The 25063-nt window shown below is 33.7% G+C and overlaps 1 pseudogene; it reads left to right on the top strand.

Annotated features, from left to right (window-relative positions):
- Positions 1 to 990: 990 nt before the first annotated feature.
- Positions 991 to 24174, top strand: LOC124076298 (high mobility group protein B1-like; annotated as a pseudogene).
- The last annotated feature ends 889 nt before the right edge of the window (positions 24175 to 25063 follow it).

Here is a 25063-nt window from a genome sequence, read left to right as displayed (position 1 = left end):
TCCACATAATCATGAGGAGAATCTTAGTTTCCACTCTATAAACCTTCCACTTGAATTGTCTTTTACATCTCAACAAATGGCAGGTCTCCTCTTTGAGGAATTCAGCTCACAATGCATGGAGGTTATCCTTGTCTTCTTTCTTTTTCTCATGCCTCAGGTTTAATCCATTAGTATATCCTGATAATCCTTCTAAGCTATCCAGAATCCCCACCATTTTCTCAATCTCCATTTATAATGTCCTGCCCTAAGAAACTATTACCTTTTAGTTGAACATTTGAATTATCCCCCTAATTGCTTGTAGCAATACACATATTAGAGCTGCAGAATGACACACCTCTTCTTATGCCCAGTTTCTATGTTAGAATTAGTATGTGCATGTGAAATTGCATGAGAGCAAGGCTCATATTTAAGGAATACTAGGTTGGAGGTTCCAATTGTCTGCACAGGGTAGAATCTGTTACTGTAAATGCTGTAAACCAATAACAGAGATGCAAGCACCAGACTCCTGATTGATTCAGACCGAGAAATGTGACTCAGAACATGAGGAGGATGATTGAGAACCCATGACATGTGACAAGAGTGGGGCCTGTGTGAAAGGTTCCCTACTTGGAAGTAGGAAACATGTGTACTTGAAAAGTTCCCTAGGAATTCCTATGCAGGAAGGAGTGGTTCTGTGTTGGAATTAGATGTGATGCATGACCAGGGCCATATAAGAGTAAAAACATCCCCTAATAGGGGAGGGAGGTGATAGGGGTGCTGGGATGAGATGTGCATCCTAGCATTTGGCTATATGGATCACACTCACAACTGCCATCTGAAATCCTGAAAATATTGTTAAACAATAGCAAGTGAGTACTAAGACTGAGGGAAAAGATTATAATACATTTAGAGTGATTTATTTAGACTACTATCTCCTTATAGATGTACTAATGCAGCTAAAATTTGAGGGTCTGAAAATTCTGAGACAGAAAATTTGTCCTTTACGTCTTAATGATTCCATGGACCAAAAACAGTGAATCTGAAGTCCAAAATCTATTTTCACAGGAGTTAGGAGACACCTTTGAATGCCACATTGATGATTTTTCCCAAGCAGAGACTGTCATGATAGCTTTTTCTATTACATTATGGCTGCAGGCACAGAACAATACCTGCTGTGCTGGAATGTTCCAGGAGAGCCAACTGAGAGCACTAGTAATGAACAAGCAATGGTATTTAGGCCAGTTCTGTTGCACTCTGTAGACAATCACAGTGATAATGTTGTCTTGTTGGCATTTTGAATGAGATGAGGGAGTGATTCAAAGTATTTTCTTACAATTAATATTCACAAAAACCCATTATAAATTTAACGATCTTCCCTAATAGTCAAACTGATGAAAAGTAGGCCTTTTCTTTTATAGATTAGTTATCCAGAGTAAAATAATGAGAATGTTGATGGCATTTTCTGATAATTCTATCACTGATAGAAGAAGAAAATCAAAAATATCTATTCTTCAAAATGTGGCTGAAGTAAATAAATTTGAGTCACCAACATTGGAATATTCATATTTTTTTACATTTTTAAAAATATTTCTGACATGATATAGAATTTTCAGAGAAATATTGGGTATTTTACTGTCAAAAGTGTACATTTAAATTAAACACTCAACATTATGTTCTACTTTTAGTTTTTATTAAAGTATAATTATTGCTATAGTAATTTAATAAAATCAATTAATTATTATGAGGGGCTAGATTTGTAGCTCAGTGGTACAGCACTTGCCTACTATGTGTGAGGTACTGGGTTTGATTCTCAGAACCACATAAAAATAATAAATAAATGAAATAGATGTATAAAAATCATTATAAATAAGAAAAGAAAGAGAAAAGGAAAATACACTGATTAATAAAACTTTACAGGCAATGTTTTTTTTTTCTTTTGAACTTTGTTCTATATTAAAGAATTATATTTATAACACCCTTTTGAGACAGACATTATTAAACCCATCTAAATATAAGAGTAATGAAATATAAAGAAACTTTTTTCTCAAGGTCACACCAAATATAAAGTTGTAGCTTCAAGAATACAACTTTGAGATACAGAAATAATAACTTCAATTTCATATAGCAACCCCTATGTTATCTGTTTGTGTCCATGTTTATGACTTGTGGGATAATTGCTTCATATTAAAACTTTAACTTTGCCCTCTACAGAAGAGAAAGTTGATGTCCCACCTCAATATAAATTCTGGGACTTAGTATAGGTATAGGCTATAGGTGACCTAAGGTAGTCCCATAAAATTTAGAAGAACACTCTGGGAAAAAGTATTTTAGGATTTCCCTAAGGAAAGGATCCAGCACTTTCTTAAAGGAGCAGCATGTCCAGATAAATCTCATTGTACTAATTATTTTAAGTCTTAGCCCAGGACTCGTGTCCCAGCTGTTTTAATAACTTGCTGTGTGACTTTGAGTAACTCACTGAATCTCTAGGGTTCTTTTTAGCACTAAAATCATAGAACACTCCAATTCCATGCAATGCAAAGTGACACTTCACAATGCTGACTTCAAGGTGTACTGACAGTTAATCCAGATAATTAGTTTTATTCTAATTGTTCTGGGAACTTAAGCCAATATACTTCTCCTCCTCTGCTTTGCTACTTTCCCCTCATATAAGTTTATTTAGATTATCTCAGGATTCTTGACCTACACTCTCCCGATCGGTCTAGGAACACTTTATCCTATTTTTTAGCTGTGGCATTTACCTTTCTAGACACTTTGCAATTAGTAATGTTTCCTCCTGTAGTTGATAATGTTATTGCCACAGATAGTAGCTTTGGCAGAGAATTGGAAAGAAGCCCAGTGATTTGTCCATACAATCCATTATCAAGAGTTTTTAGGGGTTATATAACCCAGTTCCTCCTTGTTATATTCCCCTATTACAAATTAACCATCTGGCTTAGTAGAAGCTGCCTTCTAACTGTTTTTCATAACAATGGCCCTTGTGCCAAATGTAGGTTCCCATGGAATTAATTTAAAGCATGGATTAAAATCTGGGAATGACTATTGTATCTCATCCAAGAGTTTCCATTGTCTTCTATAACATCAAAGTTTCTGTTTTATTGACAGTTATACAACTGTTACCTGTACAATTGACACTGTCAGAATGGGGGCTTTTTCAGGGGGTATGGATATACTATCATGATTTATATCTTTCATGGTTATAAATGTTGTGTAATTATGACAAAAAACACATAGAAACAAATAGCTTAACCTTGTTACAGTTAATGAGTAAAATATGCATAAACAGACCATAAAAAGATGATATTTTATTAAACATGCTTTAGGAAAAATTTTATAATTTAAAATACCCCTTACTCTTGGAGAAATTATTTAACCAGAGTTATTAAAGGTTAAAGAATGGCCTTTTATTGACCAAACATATTCTTTTTAAACTGTCATGCTCTGCCATACTTTGGCCATTGAGCTCTCAGAGTACTAGTTTTAGCATCCTAGTATATTTTAATACACTAATATTTTTCAATAAGTAGCATTCTGGAAAAAGTATATGTTAAACCTAATGAGAGTAAAAATAGTTTCACTCTTGAATATCATAAATCAACTTTATCCCAGATGAGAGCAGCAATATCCAGTGTGCCATCTAGAACTCAGAATCCTCATCAAAAACCTCCCTAACATCAATTTTTTTTCAAACTTTCCTTCAACTTCTTAGTCTAAATGAAAGCTGACTTTCTATTCCCTTACAGCCCTTATCTAATGGTAGCTGATTTTGCTTTCTTCCAGTCATTTTCTATCTCACCCTCCATATTTTAACACCTTGTGCTATAGACTAAATGTCTATGTACTCTCTATATATAAATGTTAAAGCCCTAGACCCCAGTGTGGTGATATTTGAAGACAAGGCTATTTATTTATTAATTAATTTATTTATTATTTCGGCTTCATGAAGATCATTTTAATTGTTTCTTCTCTTAGCAAACCTCCAATAGCATTCCTGAATTCTAACTTTTAACTGATGCTGTCACTTGTTGTTTCATCAAGATACTGGAGTTAATCAGATGAGTATTTGAGCTCATTATCTATATCTATTTATGTTGCCTTTCAAATTATTATACAAGATTATTGATTATTTTTTTCCTACTGAAATGTCTCTATTTTGTCTCTTGGTCCCCATGTGCTCTTGCATATGCAAAGACTTTATTTCTGCATTTCTCTAAATGTTCTCTTCTTCATTCTAAGTGTCTCCATTTTATTGGTTCATTCCCATCAAAAATACAACTTGCTATAATAGCTCCCATCTTAAAAATGTAAAAGAACAAAGCTCTATCTTAGAACCCACATCCTCCTTCTCCCTAGTTGCAGCACATCCTTATAGTGATTTCTCTAATTTTCTTCCTAATCAAAATTCTGAGCACTTTCAGTTATTCTTGTCCACAACTCCACTGAAACCATATTTCTCAAATCACCAGTAACCTCCACTTTTCTAATTTCACCTCATCGTTTTACTCATTTTTCCTCAGGAACCATTTGCACAATTGGCCACTCCCTAATTTTTTAAACTGCCTTTCCTACATTTTGAAAGCCCTACAATTATCTTGTTTACCTTTCAGATTATGTGATTTCACCTCATTGTCTGTTACTTTCTTTCCTCCTGTCTCCAGCCTCTAAATACTGGAACACTTTGTAAAATACTCTTTACCCTCTTCTCTTCCCTATGTATACATATTTACTCCATGATCTCAAACAATACCAAATTTCACATACGAGTCATATTGTAAAGACTTCTGTGATCCAGACTAACACATTCAACTGAATACATAGAATCTTCCCTTTGGAAATCTATTAGTTATTTTCCTTGTAACGTATCCCAAAGGAGCATGTAACCACTCTACAGTTCAAATATTCTATCCAGTCATTTCCATCTTTGAACATTTGCAAACATACATTAATTTAATGACAGTCTTTCTCAAATCTCATATCCTGGATTTTCTTCTGGCTCTGCCTTCAATATACATTCTAAATTTTCACCTCCATAATTTTTCTTCAACCCAACAACCAAAAGAAGTTTAATAAAAGTTAAGATATATCTGATGAAAGTCAAACTCCAAATAAGACCCCATAGTTCTTTGCATTTTCTGAGTTTATGTTGCCTCTACTGAACTGCTCTCCTGAATAATCCCCTTAGCTAGTTACATTGAGCATCCTAAAACGAACTAGATTCATTCTCACTCCAAAATTTTGTATTTACTATGTTATTTGCTAGGGCAACTCTTCTTTCATATATCTTTAAATTGTATTCCCTTACCTCTGGAACTAAGAAAGATCAATAGAGGGAAGGGAGCAGGGGGTAAGGAAACAGAAGAGGAAGGAGAGGTGCTGAGATCCTAAGGAGAATAAGATATTGTCCATACTTGTATGATTATATCAAAATGGATTCTACTGTCATGTATAACTAAAAAGAACCAATAAATTTTTTAAAAGTGATAATTTGTCTAAATTCCATATTTTAAGTAATATAGCTAGGGCCTAAATTCTGCAAACTTTTATACTTTAAGCTAAGTCAGAATGCTGTTGTTTGTTATGTTTGTTTTGTTTGTTTCTTTTGTTTGCTACTTACATGTTAGAATAAGCTTAATGAAGCAAAAACTAGCAGAGTTAATAGGATTTTAAAATATTTGTTACTGGAAATGATTGTCACTCTAAAGTGAGAGGAAGTTAAACAATCGAATGGCTTAAGGGCACTGGAAAAAAATTCATATACAAGAAAACAAAACTAAAGCAAAATCTGCTCCCTTTAAAATTGTGATAAAGTGGTATATATGTGTATTTGTGTGTGTGTGTGTGTGTGTGTGTGTATGTGTGTATTATGGGAGAGCATAGTATAATCTGATGCAAACAGAAAGATGAATATAAAGTTATTTATAAAACCATAACAATTATTATGAATGTCAATGAATAACAGCACTATATCTTAAAATTGTTTGAATTTTGCTGGGCTACTTTTTCATGTTAAGAGGCCTTTTGGTTTCTAGTACAGGAATTGAACCCAGGAACGCTCTACCACTGGACTACATTCCCAATCCTGTTTGCTTATTTATTTTTTGAGACTGGGTCTAGTTAAAATCCTCAAGCTGGCCTGAAAGTTGTCATTCACCTGCCTCAGCTTCCCACTTTAGCTTCCTGAGTGTCTTGGATTACAGGCATGAGCCACAGGGCCCAGCTCCCAAGAATATCTTTCGTTAGAGTTCTTATATTTTATTGTAAAGAATACCTTATAGCTGTGCACTGTGGCACATGCCTGTAATTTCAGCCCTTCAAGAGGCTGAGACAGGAGGATTGCAACTTTGATGCCTGCCTCAACAACTTAATAAGAACCTGTCAAAAATTTTAAAAGGCTGGGGATGTAGCTCAGGAGTAAAGCACGCCTGGGTTCTATCCCCAGCCCTGAAAAAAAATGCTTTAGTAAAAATCCTCCCTGACTTCTCCCATCTCACATATTAAATAATTTTTTCAGAATATTATCACACACAGAATGATACAAAAGTGTGCATATGTATGTACATGTACTGGAAAATGGGCCATAATAAGTATGTTACATTGTAACTTGCCTTTTTCCCTTAATATATCATGGTTAAAACACTTGGCTAAGTACATATAGATACAAATTGCATTTGATTGTTTTTGAATACTTACATGGTATTTAACTACATGATTATACAATATTTAATCTATTTTTAAAAATGTTTGCAGTACTGGAGATTGAACCCAGGACCTTATACATGCTAGGCAAGTGCTTTCCCAATGAGCTACATTCCTAGTCTGTATCTAATTTTGTTTTAATGAACATTCATTTCTTTTCTTTGTATTTTTATTTTCTTGCTGTTGTAAATACTGCTGTAGTGAATATCATTGTAAAGATATTTTTAAGCCTTCATATTTTTATTTCTGTAAGATAGATTCCTGGATTTGAAATGTTGGCTCATAAAGTATTCATATTTCCATTTTTAAGAGATACTAAAAGATTGCCCTCCAATTTCTTTACCAATTTATACTACAAAAAATGTGTGCAAATGTTTGCTCCTCTACACTCTCAAACAAAACTGGATGATCCAAATTTTTTAAGGAAAATTTCATCAAGTGAAAAAAAAAATCTCACTGTATTTTTTTCTATAATTATTAGCAAATTTTTTTAGCAATTTGTATCTCTTCTGTGAATTCCTAGTATATCTATCACTCACTAGCTTATGATTAAAAACATTTGGCAAACTCAATAATGGCAAACTAAAGAAATTAAATAAAATAGACTATGTATAAAGGCTACTAATGTGTTTTAGGCAACAGTTATCAAGTTTTTTAAATCCACACCAACTTTACACCCATAAAATATTTTAAAGCATTTCATCAACTTTTATTTATGTGGGTTCCCTATCAGTGTTGAATACTAGGTATTAAATCTAAAAATTTTCATATCTATTTTATTTAAAAACAGTAATAAACCTATTGTATGTTGATATATAAACATATTCATAAGAAATAATTTTATTTTCCACAAAATTATGAGAAGAGTTGATTTATTTTACAGTTTTGTATATCATTTAATGTCTGGGTGAGTTAATAGAATATAGTTGTGTATATAATTAGCTTCTTAATTTGTTGTGGTAAAGTTAGTAACTTCTTATTATCATCTTGAATTTAAGTTTGATCTCATTTTATCCCTGAAAGTGTTGCAAGGTCTCATGAATTCTCTAGAAAACATTTTGGTGTAAACCAGAAAAAAGATAACACTTTATTTCATGGGTAATAAAAACTAGGCTCTTACTATCACTAGGTATGAAGGAAAAAGGGTACCCTAACTAATAGGGTTGTTGGACAGGAGATTTTGGACACAGCCAATCCAGAGTAACTTGCTAGGGGTATAATTAAGGGGCATGTTGCCCTCCTTCATTCGCTTTCCCCTATCCCTACAGTGGTCAAATCTGAGCAGAAGCTAAGGGATAATGGAGGATAATGGATAATAAGTTTAAACAGTTTGTTAGATTTGCTACTTGCTTACTATTCCAGAAAAATCTTCAGGGTGGAAACAAAATTGTTGAGTTTTTAATAGGTTATTTATTTGGATCATCTTTATCTCTCATTATTAGATATAGTCATGAATTAGAGTTGCAACATATTTGAAGAAACATCTCATTATTTTACACAGAATTTCTATGAGATTTCTATGTGTATGTAATCATTTTACTACTGAAAAGAGGTTTAATAACTTAATTCCAAAAGTACATTTGGAGTCACATGCATGTGTGTGTATGTGTATATGCAAACATCAGTGTATGATGCATTTTTTATATATTCATGATTATTTTTCTCTAAAAGTTGAGTTAATTATTCATTTAACACACATGAAATTTCTGGTTTGATCAATGTTTTACCTTCCAAGAGTGTCTTATCACAAAATTGGTTTCTGTACACTGATGAAACCAATAATTATATTACAGCTTTTGCCTGACTAGTAACTGATTTCTGACACCTCTGTGCTTTACAAAGCTGCAAGGAATATGCTTTCTCTTTCACACTGGTTTCCCCAGCAATAATAATTTTTGAAATTCAATTTTTATGGGAAGATTTATTTACTAATTTTTAACTGAAAAAAATCTTTCTTTATTAATTTATTTATATTTTACATTCATTAAAATTGATGACATCATTAGGGATGAGGAGAGGGATAGGAGAGGGAAACTGGGGACTGAAATATAGTAAATCAAATTCCATTCATATGTGATTGTATCAAAATGAATCAAACTACTGTGAGTAACTATAATTATCTAATAAAAAAACATCTAAAAAAGAATGAATCTTAATGCAAATAATGGACTTTAAATAATAATGATTTACTAATTTTAAAGAGTTGATAACTCTGATAATAAAAATGAATCATCAAATCACTTCTTGAGTCTAACTTATCAAATAAAATATCATAATACCATTTCAAATGCCAAATTTATAATAATGTAAAAACTAACATTGAATATACAAATTTTAGTAAATGTTTACATAAACACACACATATCTATCTATCTATCTATGCACATATATATCTACCTACCTACCTACCTTTATCTTATTTATTATTCTTAATTTGATCCCATTACTCTATGGGTTAAATTTTTAATTTTACACAATTTTGCCCAATGGTACTTCATAGTGCCTAATAGTTGAAATAGGAAAATTATTTGATATGTACAAAATGGTATAATTAGAAACTGATAGTCTCCTCTATTTACATAGAATATTTGAGCCCTTAAATGAGAGCATATTGAATGTTGAAATTTTTTCAATTGACAAGTTTGATAGAAGTAATGTACAATTGATGTCAGATGGTAGGCTGTTGTACTAAAAAGAAGCAGAATTTCGCAGGTGCTTATTAATTTCTTCTTGGTATTCTTCTGTCTATATATACCTGTCATATATTTGCTTGCTTAGAACTTAAATTATTTTTTAGATATCATTACTTGATTGCCCTGACTAGAATTAAATATTCCTTCTTTCACTGTAACCACTTTATCTCTACTTCTCTTTTGGAATTTACCTTATTATATCTTACTTTACATAATTGCACATCACATATTTCATATTATACATTGAATTCCTGGGTTGTAGAATCTGCATCCTAATTATGTTTTACCCCCATGGCTACACACATAGTATATTAGTTCTTTGGGGCTGATATAACAAATTACCATAAACTTGGTGGCTTAAAACCACAGAAGTTTGTGAATTTGCAATTTTGGAAGCAAGAATTCTAAAATAAATGTATTGGTAATATTATATTTTGTTTGGATGCTCTAGGGAATAATTTATCCCTGCCTTTTCCAGCTTCTAGTGGTCCTAGATGTCAATTCAAACTGCCTCTATTTCTACATTGACTTCTCCTTTCTATGTGTTTAAATTTTCTAATTTTTATTTTACACAGACATGAATCATTGGACTTAGTGTCAACCCTAAATTCTGGATGATTGTGTAATGGTTTGAATATAAGTATCCCCCAAAGGTTCCTGTATTTATGCAGGATGTTCAGAAGTGAAATGATTTCACTGTTAGAACTGTAACCTAATCAGCCCATACTTGTTTGAATTGACTGGGAGGTAATTCTAGGCAGGTGGTGTGTGGCTGGAGGAGTTAGGTCACTGGGGGCAGCCCCTAGATTTGTTCATCTTCCCTAAAGTCCCTTCTCTTCCCTCTCTCTACTTCTTGACCCCATCCTGAGCTCCGTAGCTTTCTTGTGTTGAGCCCTTTTGCCATGATACTCTGCCTTACCTCAGGCCCAAAGTCATGGAACCATGGATTAAATTATGAACCAAAATAAACTTTTTATCCTCTAAGTTGTTCAGGTATTTTGATCACATTAATTCCAAGTTGTGTAGCATAATCTTAAATAAGATCATATTTATAGGTTTTAATATGTTTGGGACCACTATTTAACCCACTACACATAGCATACAATATCGATATGTAATTATTAATTTGTACACACAAATATTTGTATAATTTTGGGGAAAAATCCTTGCATATTTTCTTTGAGATTTTTATTTTTTCTTAATTACCCCAAAACATAGTGGCTTAATTCAATTCTAATTTATTGTTTCACATATTTTTGGGTTAGGAATCTAGGCATAACTTAACTAGTCATATGCTCAGGGCTTCAATCAAGGGATTAGCTAACATTGAGGGTTTCATCAAAGTCTCTTCCAAGATTACCTGATTGTTGGGAGAAATCATTTCCTTGCAGCTGTAGAACTCATGGTGGTATGTTACTACATGACCAGCAGGATAGAATCTATAAACTCAAGCAAATGCTTATACCTTCTTTTAAAGAGTTTCCATTAAGTCAGACCTACCCAGGATAATATCTCTCTTGATTAATTTAAAATCAACAGAGTTGAATTCTTATCTGCATCAGAAAATTCTCATCATCCTTGCCACAAACTCTAATTTCAATCATGAGGGTAACATTAGAAGATGGAGAACTTGGAAGCCATCTTAGAATTCTGCCTACTACTAAAATGGTATTTTGATATAATATGAAGTGATTTTACATTCCATATGCTTACTATTTTCATAAATTCTTAGACATATTTGACTTTGACTTTATTCTAGGACAAAGTATCAGGTACAACATATTGCCGTTTCAAAATTCTGATTCTAAAGATTCTAGTTCAAAGTGCAAAACAAAGATGTTTATGCAAACAATATATAGATTCAAGGCAGGGCATTTTATACATGTGGCTTCTGCCTGCATTTTAGGATAGTATTGCGGCTTAACACTCATGATAACAGTATCCAGGAAGGAGAACTTAAGTGACTCAGCCAATCTAGATGGAGACAACATAAGCTGTAATTATTATAGTTAGTGATATTGGGGTCAAGGGCATTAGGCCAAATGAGAGGAAATAAGAAGAAATTACCAGTACTTGCCTCATTTATGGTTTCTGCAGCTAAGCACTATTTTCTTCAAACCTAGCTTACTTTGTGTCTTTCTAATTGATTCGGTTCATACATGTAAGAACAAAGTTGGCAATGAAATTAATCTCGCAGTCAATTAAGATCAATTGAGAATGTTGTCATAGAAATAACTGGGTTTAAAACAATTCTGAGATCATGCCTAAATTTAGCTCAACATATGATACATTCAGAACAATATTGTAGATCACTGAAGGGAAATGTGGAAGCAGTAGTTACTCCACTTATTGAGCATATTTTCCAAATATCATGTCTCTTCCTGATTTTTGTCAATTCAGAATAGTGGAATACTACCTGCTTCACTTGTGTCTGAGTTCCTGAATTTCTGTATGATAAAGCTGCCAATCACACTGGTACACATATGGATTCTGATTTTCTTTTTATTTCATTTAGTATATCACCCCTCACACATGCTCCACTTGATACCTGTCCACATAAATCAGTGTAAGGGTCAGATAATGAGCTAGCTCTATTCTGGGGAGATCACTATATCAATTTTGGTTTGGTGCATCTTTATGCACTAAATATTTGTGTCCCTCCAGTATATATGTTGAATTATTAGCCCCCAAAGTGATGCTATTAGGATTGTGTTGGAACATAATTAGGTCATGAGAGTAGATACTCTTGAATAGGATTAATGTTCTTGTAAAAGTGTCCCCAGAGAGCTCTCTTTCTTTCTGGTATGTGAGGATAAAGTGAGAAGCCAACTATGTGCAAGCTAGGAGGTGAGAATTCACCAGACACCATATCTTTTGGTACCTTTATCTTCAACTTCTGAGCTTCCAGAACTACGGGAAATAAATATTTACTCTTTAAGCCACTCTATTTGTTATACATTTCTTAATAATCTAAAACATGAGTATAGGAGATAACAAAAAGTAAGTGGTTTAAATAAGAAGCCCAACGCTAATGATTTTACAGTCATTAGAGACTCAGATTATTTCTTTTTCTTCTTCTCTCTGCATTATTATTAGTATGTGATTTCCATATTCAAAGATACCTGCTAGGAACATATAATAATTACTTCTCCATGTATTACATCCACTTTCCAGTCAGGAAGAAGGAATATAAGGAAAGGCCAAAGGAGGCATGTCCTGCTTCACTCAGCAGTCAGCCCTTTTTAAGGAACTTTGTCTGAAACTCTACCAAAGGACATCCACTTATTGCTCACTGATAATTCCTTATTTCCGTGGAGATATAGCATGCAGTTGTTAAGCTATTACCTTGCTCCTGGAATAGAATCAGAAATCTTCCAGAAATAAAAAAGGAGATGATGAGTATTAAGTTATCAATGACACAGCCACTCTGTTTGCAGTTGAAAGACCCTCTCTAAGAGATGTTTCATAGATATGACATCTTGAAAGATAAACCTCATGCTTGAATATGATCAAGATTTCATTAAACTGGTATGCATAGTATTGAAATTTTCCTTTTTGAAGTAAACAAATCTATGTTGATTAAAGGGTGCAATTTGCAGATGAATAAATTTTGGAGACCTAATGTACAGCATGGTTAATATATATATATAATAATTCATTGGATATTTGATATCTGCCAAGAGGGTAGATCTTAATTTTTCTCAAAGACAGAGACACAAAACATCATTATATGAAGTGGTGGATATGTTAATTAGCCTGATTTTTGTAATAATTTTACTATATGTATATATTGAAGCATCTTGTATACATCATACATAGATACAATTTTATCAAAAATACTTCATTAAGACTTAAAAAATTGAAAGAAACAAAGCATCTCATATATTTATTTGTTCATTCAAAAATACTTATCAAGCAGCTACTCCATTGAAGGTGGTAACCCCTAAAGCAATGGTTCATAAAAGGTGGAAATTTTACTGCCAGTAGATATTTTTGGCAATGTCTAGAGACATTTTTGGTTATTACCATTGAGAGATTTTATTGGCATCTAGATAATAGAAGCCAAGATGCTGCTCATAATGTGATAAAAAGGGTAGAGTCTTACAACCCAGGACTACTTATAATGCTAAGGTTGAGAAAGTCTTTTCTAGATATAAAATTATAAGCAAAATATAACCATCATCTTACTGAAATATGTACTCTACTACTAAAGAACGATATTATTAGGAAAGCATAAAATGATTAACCAGTAATGGTGTTCTATAACAGAAATTTCCAGAAGTTTGTAATAGTTAATAACAAGGTAGGAGATGCAGAGGACATATTATAGATAGTGCAATCCTGAAAAACATTTTGTGCAGATGAAATTTAAACTAAGCCATCAAGATGAAGGAGACACATACAATTAATTATAAGAATGAGAAATTATATTCCATTTATTTATGATGTGTCAAATGAATTCTACTGTTATGTATAACTATTTAGAATAAATATTTTTTAAGTGGAAGAGAGAAAATTCCAGGAAATGATAGAGGGATCCTTCAGTTTATTTAATTCTGCTATGGGCTTAGCATTGTGGTTAGTAAGCAAAACAGCTTTATCATTGAATAAACCAGCCATGATCTGTTTTCTGATGGAAGTTCCAGTCTTGTTAGGAAAACAGCATTAAATAAATGAAATATATAATGAGATATTTACATTTAAATGTTCTTTGAGAGTATGTTATTATGAAACCAGGTAATGAGAGGAAAATGTACTTTATATTATAATCTAGAAAGGTCTCTCTGAAGAAGTAAAACAGAGAACCTCAATTTTATATTGCTTTATTTTCATCTGAATGACATTACTGCAGGCAGAATAAACAATATGTATGAAGCCCTTAGGTAGGAAGATTTCATGATTATATAGAATGGAATGACAGTGAACACATATGAAGTACAGAGAGTAAGGAAGAGAACAGAGGATTGGGAATTTTTGGATGTTTTTCAAGGGAAGTGAAGTAGGAAGATTTCATGATTATATAGAATGGAATGACAGTGAACACATATGAAATACAGAGAGTAAGGAAGAGAACAGAAGGATTGGGAATTATTGCATGTTTTTCAAGGGAAGTGAAGTAGGAAGATTTCATGATTATATAGAATGGAATGACAGTGAACACATATGAAGTACAGAGAGTAAGGAAGAGAACAGAAGGATTGGGAATTATTGGATGTTTTTCAAGGGAAGTGAAGGCCTGGGGATGTAACTTAGTGGTAAAGTACTTGCCTAACATTTTATGAGCCCTATCAGCAGCATGTGAAAACAAGGGAGGAGTATGTTAGTGGTGGTAACATTCATATCTGAGGTTTTTAAAAGATTTCTTTGGCTGCTGAAGGATAAGGGATAAAAATATGGAGCATGGGGACAATTTAATAAGGTATTGCAGCAATACTGGCAAGAGAGATATGTTCTATCATGACAAGTTCTGTAAGAACTATTAAAATGGTACTATGAAAAATCATAAGCAGATACTTAACAAAATGATTTTGAGGAACTGGGGAGGGGGAAAGGGAAAACAATAAGTTATGTTATTTGGGCTGATTTAAATAGAAGACAGTCTTGTTTCAAGTAGAAAAAACAGCATGTACAATGAAGCAAATGCCAGAAAGCACATGGTTCCTTTGGAGTATAATGAATTGTCAACTGAGTCTGGAACAAGGGTTATATGGAAAACTGCTAGAAAATAGAAGTCCTTAAAATAGAGGGCAAGAAGGGATGATCCAATATGGCAGGCTAGAGGGAAGCTGCAATCTGTGTCACTCCATGACCTGGGATTCAAGTAGTAGGAATACTCATTATCTGCGAATTATTAGAAGACCACTGACAGCTGCTCCCACAGAAGAATCTTGGTCACCATGCCCACATAGATCTCTAGGCCTCAGGGTCAGAACAGGATTGATGGCAACTTGCCCACACAGGACCTCAAGGTGTCTGAGAAGGACCACCAGCATCAGCACCTGTGTAGAAATCCCAGCCACTGCTCCCACACAGAACATCCAGCCACTGCCCATGGGCAGAAGCTCTGGACCCCACTCCCATTTGGACCCCCAGCTCCCAAAATGGGGATCCCCTGGTCCCCTCGGTCTTGGGACACTGCAACTAATTCCATAGTCCCCTACACATGGTAGGCTGAACCTTGGAAACCACACAGAGTCTGGAGACAGCCACCAGCCCACAACACTGCATGCCATAGAGCTTCATCTATGAACACACACCCCAACGCCACCAACTGTCTCCATCAAACCCAATACCCCATAGCTGAAAACAGTTGCCTCCATCTTAGGACACCTTTGTCACCATCTTTAGTTGGGGTCACTTCCAGCTTGGGGCACCAGCTGGGACTTAGAAGCAATATCAAGGTACTTACAGTCCCCAATTCTCCCTTTTCCCCTGCAGTTGCTAACCCAGTACAGTGCTTGCAGCTATGCAGCTGGTCAGTAGCTTGCACAGGCTGGCCCTGAATTTCCCAATATAAAACAGCTCTTCATGACAGGTGCACAACTCTCAGAGTGCAGCCCACAAAACCTCCAGTTAGAGAGGTTCCTAATTGAAAAGTAGAAATGAAGGGGTGAGTGAAATACAGTTTAGATGCTAAATTAGAGAAAAGGAATTGTGAGGCCTACAGGCAATATAAGGAGATAAGACCAGGTTCCCACATCACATAAGCAGGCCCCAAAGGAGATCCTTAAACCAACCCTCTCACCTTAATAACCTTCAAAAAAATGAAAAAATCCTTGAAGTGAAAGAAACAATAGACCAAATTAAAAGCTCAAATAAGCATCACCAACAAATTAGAGCAATTGGAAGACAGGACCTCTGACAATGAAGACAAAATATATAATTTTGAAAATAATGTTGACCACACAGTGAAGATGATAAGAAACCATGAGCAGAATATTCAAGAATTATGAGATAATATAAAAAGACCAAATTTAAGAATTATTGAGATAAAGGAAGGTAGAGAGTTTCAAACCAAAGGAATGAACAATTTATTCTAAAAAATAGTATCAGAAAAAATTCTAAACATGAAAAATGAATTGGAAAATCGAATACAAGAGGCTTACAGGACACCAAATGTACAAAATCAGAACATATCCACTCACATGGACTATGGAAACAAGCATGGATTTCCATCCTCGTATCAAATAAAGTAGACTTCAAGCCAAAGTTAATCAAAAGAAATAAAGAACATTTCATACTGCTTAAGGAAATCATATGTCAACAAGACATAACATTTATAAATATATATACCTCAAACAATGGAGTATCTATGTTCATCAAACTCTTCTCAAATTCAAGAGTCAAATAGACCAAAGCATGATAATTCTGGGTGACTTTAACACACGTCATTCACTACTGGATAGATCTTCCAAACAAAGCTAAACAAAGAAATTATAGAACTCAATAATATAATCAATAAATTAGTCTTAACAGACATATAGTCTATTTCATTCATCAGTGACTGAATTAACTTTCTTCTCAGCAGCACATGGATCCTTCTCTAAAATAGATAATATATTATTGCCACAATGCAACTCAGCAAACACAAAAAAGTAGAGATACTAACCCACATTCTATCAGATCATAATGGAATGAAATTAGAAATCAATGGTAAAATAAAAAATAAAAGCTACTCCAACACCTGGAAACTAAATAGTATGCTGTTGAATGAACAATGGATTATAGAAGACATCAATGAGGAGATTAAAAAATTCTTAGAGGTAAATGAGAACACTGATACCACATATTAACATTTCTGGGACAGTAGTAAAAGGAGAGTTCATTGCATGCAGTTCATTTCTTAAAAAGAAAAAGTCAACAAATAAATGACCTAACATTACATCTCAAAGCCCTACAAAAAATAATACCAAAATAATACCAAAAGCAGAAGAAGACAGGGAATAATTAAAATCAGAGCTGAAAACAATAAAATTGAAACAAGAAACAATTGAAAAAATTAACAAAACAAAAAGTTGGTTCTTTGAGAAAATTAATAAAATTGATAAAATCTTAGCCATGCTAAAAGAGAGAAAAAATTCAAATTACTGACATCTGTGATGTAAAAGGAAATATCATGACAGACCCTACAGAAATACAGAAGATAATTAGAAATTATTTGGAAAATTTGTACTCCAATAAAATAAAAAATATTGAAGACATCAAAAAATTTCTGGAGTCGTATGGTTTGCCCAAACTGAATTAGGATGACATACACAAGTTAACAGATTAATTTCAAGCAATGAAATAGAAGAAGTCATCAAAAGCCTACTAACCAAGAAAATCCCAGGACCAGATGGATACACAGCTGAGTTCTACAAGACCTTCAAAGAAAAACTAATACCAACACTTCTCAAATTATTTCATGAAATAGAAAAAGAAGGAAAACTTCCAAACTCATTCTATGAGGCCAATATCACCCTGATTCCAAAAACCAGACAAAGACACATTAAAGAAAGAAAACTTCAGACCAATATCTCTAATAAATATAGATGCAAATATTCTAAATAAAATTATGGCAAATCAAATTCAAAACATATCAAAAAGGTAGTGTAACACAACCAAGTGGGATTCATCCCAGAGATGCAAGTTTGTTTCAACATACAGAAATCAATATTTCACATCAATAGACTTAAAGATAAGAATCATATTATCATCTGATAGATTTAGAAAATAAAATTAACAAAATATAGCACCCCTTCATGTTCAAAACAGGAGAAAAATAAGGATAACAAGAACATATCTCAACATTGTAAAAGCTATCTATGCTAAGCCTCAGACCAACATCATTCTAAATGGAGAAAAATTGAAAGCATTCTTTCTAAAAACTGGAACAAGACAGGGATGCCCTCTTTCACCACTTCTATTTAATATTGTTCCTGAAAAACTGGCCAGAGCAATTAGACAGCAGAAAGAAATTAAAGGGATGCACATAGAAAAGAATAACTTAAATTAGCACTATATGCTGATGATATGATTCTATACTTAGAAGACCCAAAAAGTTCAACCAGAAAACTTCTAGAACACGTAAATAAATTCAGCAAAGTAGCACAATACAAAATCAACACCCATAAATCAAAATTGTTTCTGTATATCAGTGACAAAGCCTCTGAGAGGGAAATGAGAAAAAAAACTACTCCATTTACAATAGCCTCAAAAAATAAAATAAAACACCTGAGAATCAACCTAACAAGAAAGGTGAAAGACCTCTATAATAAAAACTACAGAACAATAAAGAAAGAAATTAAAGAAGACCTTAGATGTTGGAAATATCTCCCTTGTGTTCTTAGATAGGCAGAATTAATATTGTCAAAATGACCATACTACCAAAGCAGTACAAAGATTTAATGCAATTTCAATCAAAATTCAATGACATTCCTCATAGAAATATAAAAAGCAGTCATGAAATTTATCTGGAAAAATAAGAGACCCAGAATAGCTAAAGCAATCCTTAGCAGGAAGAGTGAAGCAGGTGGCATCACTATACCAGAACTTAAACTATACTACAGAGCAATAGTAACAAAAACAGCATGGTATTGGGACCAAAATAGACTGGTAGACCAATGATACAGAATAGAGGACACAGAGACAAACCCACATAGTTACAGTTATCTTATATTTGAGAAAGGCACACAAAAAAAACACACATTGGAGGAAAGATAGCCTCTTAAAAAAAGGGTGCTGGTAAAACTGGAAATTCATATTCAATAAAATGAAATTAAACTCCTCTCTCTCTCACTATGTAAAAAAAAACTAAAGTTGATCAAGGACCTAGGAATTAAACCAGAGACACTATGCCAAATAGAAGAAAAATGAGGCCCAAATCTCCATCATGTCAGATTAAGCCCTGAGTTCCTTAAAAAGACTTCTATAGTGTAAGAATTAAAATCAAAAATTAATAAATGGGTTCATTTTGAAATGAAAAGCTTCTTCTTAGCAAAAGAAACAATCAGGTGAATAGAGAACATATAACTTGGGTGCAAATTTTTACCACTTGCACATCACAAAGAGCACTAATCTCTAGGGTATAAAAAGAACTCAAAAAGCTAAACAACAAAATTAAATAATCCACTAAATAAATGGTCTAAGCATCTGAACAGACACTTCTCAGAAGATGATATATAATCAATCAACAAATATATGAAAAAATGTTCAACATCTCTAGGAATTAGAGAAATACAAATCAAAACTACTCGAAGATTTCATTTTACTGCAGTCAGAATGTCAGCTATTAAGAATACAAACAACAATGAGTGTTGGTTAGGATGTGGGGGGAAAGGCACACTCTTACATCGATGGTGGGACTGAAAATTGGTGCAGCCAATATGAAAAGCAGTTTGGAGATTTCTTGAAAAACTTGGAATGGAACCACCATTTGACACAGCTATGCGCTCCTTGGTCTATACTCAAAGGACTTAAAAACAGCATACTACAGGGACACAGCCACATCAATGCTTATGGCAGCACAATTCACAATAGCTAAACTGTGGAACCAACCTAGATGTATGTCACTTAATTAGATGAATGGATAAAGAAAATGTGGAATATATACACAATGGAGTATTTCTCAGCATTAAAAGAGAATAAAATCATGGAATTCGCAGTAAATAGATGGAGTTGAAGAATATAATGCTAAGTGAACTTAGCCAATACCCCCCCCCTCAAAACAAATGCCCAGTGTTTTCTCCGATATAAGGAGGCCGATTCCTAGTGGGGTAGGGAGGGAGAGCATGGGAGGACTAGATGAACTTTAGATAGGGCAGAGGGGTGGGAGGGGAAGGGAGGGAGCATGGGTGTAGAAATGATGGTGGAATGAGATGGACATCATCACCCTAAGTACACATATGAAGACACAATGGTGTGAATATACTTTGTATATAACCAGAGATTTAGACATATAGAGCACAATTTTTATATGAATTGTAATGTAGTTCATTATTATATGTAACAAATCAGAATAAAAAAATTAAAAATTCATCACGTCAATAGACTTAAAGATAAGAATCATATGATCATCTCAATAGATGCAGAAAAAGCATTCGATAAAATACAGCACTCCCTCATGTTCAAAACACTGAAAAACTAGGGATAACAGGATCATATCTCAACATTGTAAAAGCTATCTATGCTAAGTCTCAGGCCAGCATCATTCTAAATGTAGAAAAAATTGAAGGCATTCCCTCTAACAAGTGGAACAAGACAGGGATGCCCTCTTTCACCACTTCTGTTTAACCCAGTTGTTGAAACTCTAGCCAGAGCAATTAAACATATGAAAGAAATTAAATGGATATGGATATAAAAAGAAGAAGTCAAACTGTCACTATTTCCTGATGACATGATTCTTTGCTTAGAGGACCCAAAAAATTCCACCACGAAACTGTGAGAACTAATAAATTAATTCATCAAAGTAGCAGGATATAAAATCAACACCCATAAATCAAATTTGTACAAATTTGTACAAATTAGTACATCTTTGACAAATTCTATGAAAGAGAAACTAAGAAAACAGCCTCATTTATAATAGCCTTCATAAAAAAATAAAATACTTGGGAAACAACAAAAGAGGTGAATGACCTCTACAATAAAAACTACAGACACTAAAGAAAGAAATTAAAGAAAACCTTAGAAGTTGGAGAGATCTCCCTTTCTTTTGGATATTCAGAATTAATGTTGTCATAATGACCATACTACCAAAAGCACAACACAGATTTAATGCAACTCCAGTAAAAATCCAATGACATTTCTCATGGAAATATAAAAAGTAGTCATGAACTTCATCTGGGAAAAAAGAGGCCAAGAATAGCTAAAGCAAACCTTATAAAGAAGAGTGAAGCAGATGTCATCACTATACCAGACTTTAAACTATACTACAGAGCAATAGTCACAAAAACAGCATGGTATTGGTACCCAAATGGACTTGTCCAATGGCACAGAATATAGGACAATAGACGAACCCACATAAACACAGTTATCTCATATTAGACAAAGGCACCAAAAAAATATATTGGAGAAAAGATATACTCTTCATAAATCGGTGATGGGAAAACTGGAAATCTATATGCAGCAAAATGAAATTATACCTCTATCTCTCAACCTGCACAAAATTCAACTGAAAGTGGATCAAGGACCTGGGAATTAAACCAGAGACCCTATGCCTAACAGAAGAAAAAGTAGGCCATAATCTTTATCATGTCAGATTAAGCCCCTACTTCCTTAATAAGGCTACTAAAACACAAGAAATAAAATCAAGAATAAGCAAATGGGATGGATTTAAACTAAAAAGCTTCTTCTCAGCAAAAGAAACAGTCAGTGAGGTGAATAGAGAGCATACACTTTGGAGCAAATCTTTACCCCTCACATATCAGATAGAGCACTGATCTCTAGGGTATATAAAGAACTCAAAAAGCTAAATAATAATAATAATAATAATAATAATAATAATAATAATAATAATAATAATGGCAGCCCCATCAATAACTGGGCCAAGGAAATTAACAGACATTTCTCAGAAGGTGATATACAATAAATCTGTAAATACATGAAAAACTATTCAGCATCTTAACAATTGGAGAAATGCAAATCAAACCTACTCTAAAATTTTATCTCACTCCAGTCAGAATGGCAGCTATTATGAAGACAAACAACAATAATTGTTGGCGAGGATGTGGGGAAAAAAGGCACATTCATATATTGCCAATATGGAAAGGAGTATGGAGATTCCTCAAAGAAGTAGAACTAGAACTGTAATTTGCCCTAGCTATTCCACTCCTCAGTTTATACCCAAAGGACTTAGAATCGGCATGCTTCATTTACAGAGCCACATCAATGTTTATAGCATCACCATTTGCATTATCTAAATTTTGGAGCCAACCTAGATGCCTTTCAGTAGATAAATGAATAAAGAAAATGTGATATATATATATATATATGTATACACACAGACACACAATGGAAAATTATTCAACATTAAAAGAGAAAAAAAGGATGGCATTTGCAGGTAAATAGATGGAGCTGGAGAATATAATGCTAAGCCATGTAAGCCAATCCCAAAAAATGAAATGCCAAATGTTTCCTCTGATATGTGGATGCAGATCCATATTGGGGATGGGGGCATGGAGCTTTGGAGGAACAGAGAAACTTTAGATAGGGCAAAGGGGAAGGAGAGGAAGAGAGGGGGCATGTGAGTAGGAACAATGGTGGAATGAGATGGACACCATTACCTTAAGTACATGTAAGAAGATATGAATGGTGTGACTCTACTTTGTGTACAACCAGAGACATGAATAATTGTGCTCTATATGTGTACTATGATTCGAAATGCATTATACTGTCATTGTGTAACAAATTAGAATAAATAAATAAATTTTAAAAATAGAGGACAAGGAGATTGTGGAATTTTTTGTATTTAATGACAAAATATTTGAATTATTTTAAAAGTAATACAGAGACATTTTAACGTTATATGTGCATCTAAATCCATATGTATTTTATATCATATTTCACTTTTCCTAACTTAAAAATTAAAATGGCATTGGCATATAAAACTATTTAATATGAAATGCTATTCAAATTTAAGGTACTCATATCACTTATTTTAATTCTTTATATTTATTTTAATTCATAGTGATAATATAATGCAGAATAAGTTTTCTGTTATTGTGGCTCTTTTTAAGAATAAAAAAAACACTTAATTACAAATGAGTCCTTATAAGGTATAGTTAAGTACTCTCTTATCCTATCACTATACTTATGTTATTGTCTATTACAATTTGAAAAACATTTTCATGGTAGAAATTAAGGATACAAAAGTTTCAGTTTGAGAGTTTAGTTTAAAAGCATTAAAATAGGACAATTCATAAAAGTGACTTGCTCAAAAATGAAAATACAAAAGTCATTGTGTGATCTCCACACAATTCTAATTTCCAGAATCCAAAATCATTTCTTATTATCTTTATTGGCCCAAACTCTGTGTGAATGATAACTCCATCTATTTTAGAAAATGTGCAATAAGGGCTCTCACAGACATTGCAGTACATTGAGCTCCATAGAGACAGCCCCGGGGCAAGTGAGAGCCGGGTGGGCACTGGGTGACTCTGTGCCTCACTAAGGAAAAATAACTAAAGGAGGGCAAAGGAGATCCTAAGAAGCCAAGAGGCAAAATGTCATCATATGCATTCTTTGTGCAAACTTTCCGGGAGGAGCACAAGAAAAAGCACCCAGATGCTTCAGTCAACTTCTGAGAGTTTTCTAAGAAGTGCTCAGAGAGGTGGAAGACCATGTGTGCTAAAGAGAAAGGAAAATTCGAAGACATGGCAAAGGTGGACAAGGCCCATTATGAAAGAGAAATGAAAACCTATATCCCTCCTAAAGGGGCAACAAAAAAGAAGTTCAAGGATCCCAATGCACCCAAGAGGCCTCCATGGGCCTTCTTCTTGTTCTGTTCTGAGTATCGCCCCAAAATCAAGGGAGAACATCCTGGCCTATCCATTGGTGATGCTGCAAAGAAACTGGGAGAGATGTGGACTAACACTGCTGCAGATGGTAAGCAGCCTTATGAAAAGAAAGCTGCCGAGCTGAAGGAAAAATACGAAAAGGATATTGCTGCCTACTGAGCTAAAGGAAAACCTGATGCAGCAAAAAGGGAGTTGTTAAGGCTGAAAAAAGCAAGAAAAAGAACGAAGATAAGGAAGATGATGATGATGAGGAGGAAGATGAAGAAGATGAAGAAGAAGATGATGATGATGAATAAGTTGGTACTAGTGCAGTTTTTTTCTTGTCTATAAAGCATTTAACCACCCCCTGTACATAACTCACTCCTTTTAAAGTAAAAAATTAAATGTAAGGCTGTGTAAGATTTGTTTTTAAACTGTACAAAGTCTTTTTTGTGTAGTTAACACACTACCGAATGTGTCTTTAAATAGCCCTGTCCTGGTGGTATTTTCAATAGCCACTAACCTTGCGTGGTACAATATGGGGGTTGTAAATTGGCGTGGAAATTTAAAGCAGGTTCTTGTTGGTGCACAGCCAAATTAGTTATATATGGGGATGGTAGTTTTCATCTACAGTTGTCTCTGATGCAGCTTATACGAAATAATTGTTGTTCTGTTAACTGAATACCAACCACTCTGTAATTGAAAAAAAAAGTTGCAGCTGTTTTGTTGACATTCTGAATGCTTCTAAGTAAATACAATTTTTTATTTAAAAAAAGAAAATGTGCAATAAGGTTTGTTCCACATTTCAATCATGAACAAATAATGACAAATCATCATGTTGTGTTTTCATTTTTAAGTCAAATTCACATTTGAAGAGTAATAACTTCCCAGGTGACTTGATGATCTTCAATACTTGTAGTGAATTTGTGTTCTTTAAAAAGTTGCTGTCTTCTTATTTATATTTGATTCTTACAAAATATTGGGGGCAGAGTGATTCATCTAGTATGAAAATGAGACCTACACTAATTCACCCAGTAGAATTCCTCTATCCAGATAAAGATGTAGCAATGGAGAAAAAATAATTCCTCTATCCAGAAACTACCTTGTAAACAATGTGTGATAAGACAGATTTTATAGTTATAAGAGAATTTAAACTGATTATTATTTCAGCTATTATTTCTGTAATTTTCATGAGAAAATTCTAGA

This window comes from Marmota monax, unplaced genomic scaffold (assembly GCF_021218885.2).
Source record: "Marmota monax isolate L192 unplaced genomic scaffold, Marmota_monax_Labrador192_F-V1.1 WCK01_AAM20220418_F8-fsc00123, whole genome shotgun sequence".
Classification (NCBI taxonomy): Eukaryota; Metazoa; Chordata; class Mammalia; order Rodentia; family Sciuridae; genus Marmota; species Marmota monax.
This window is presented reverse-complemented; position numbering and strand designations above follow the sequence as displayed.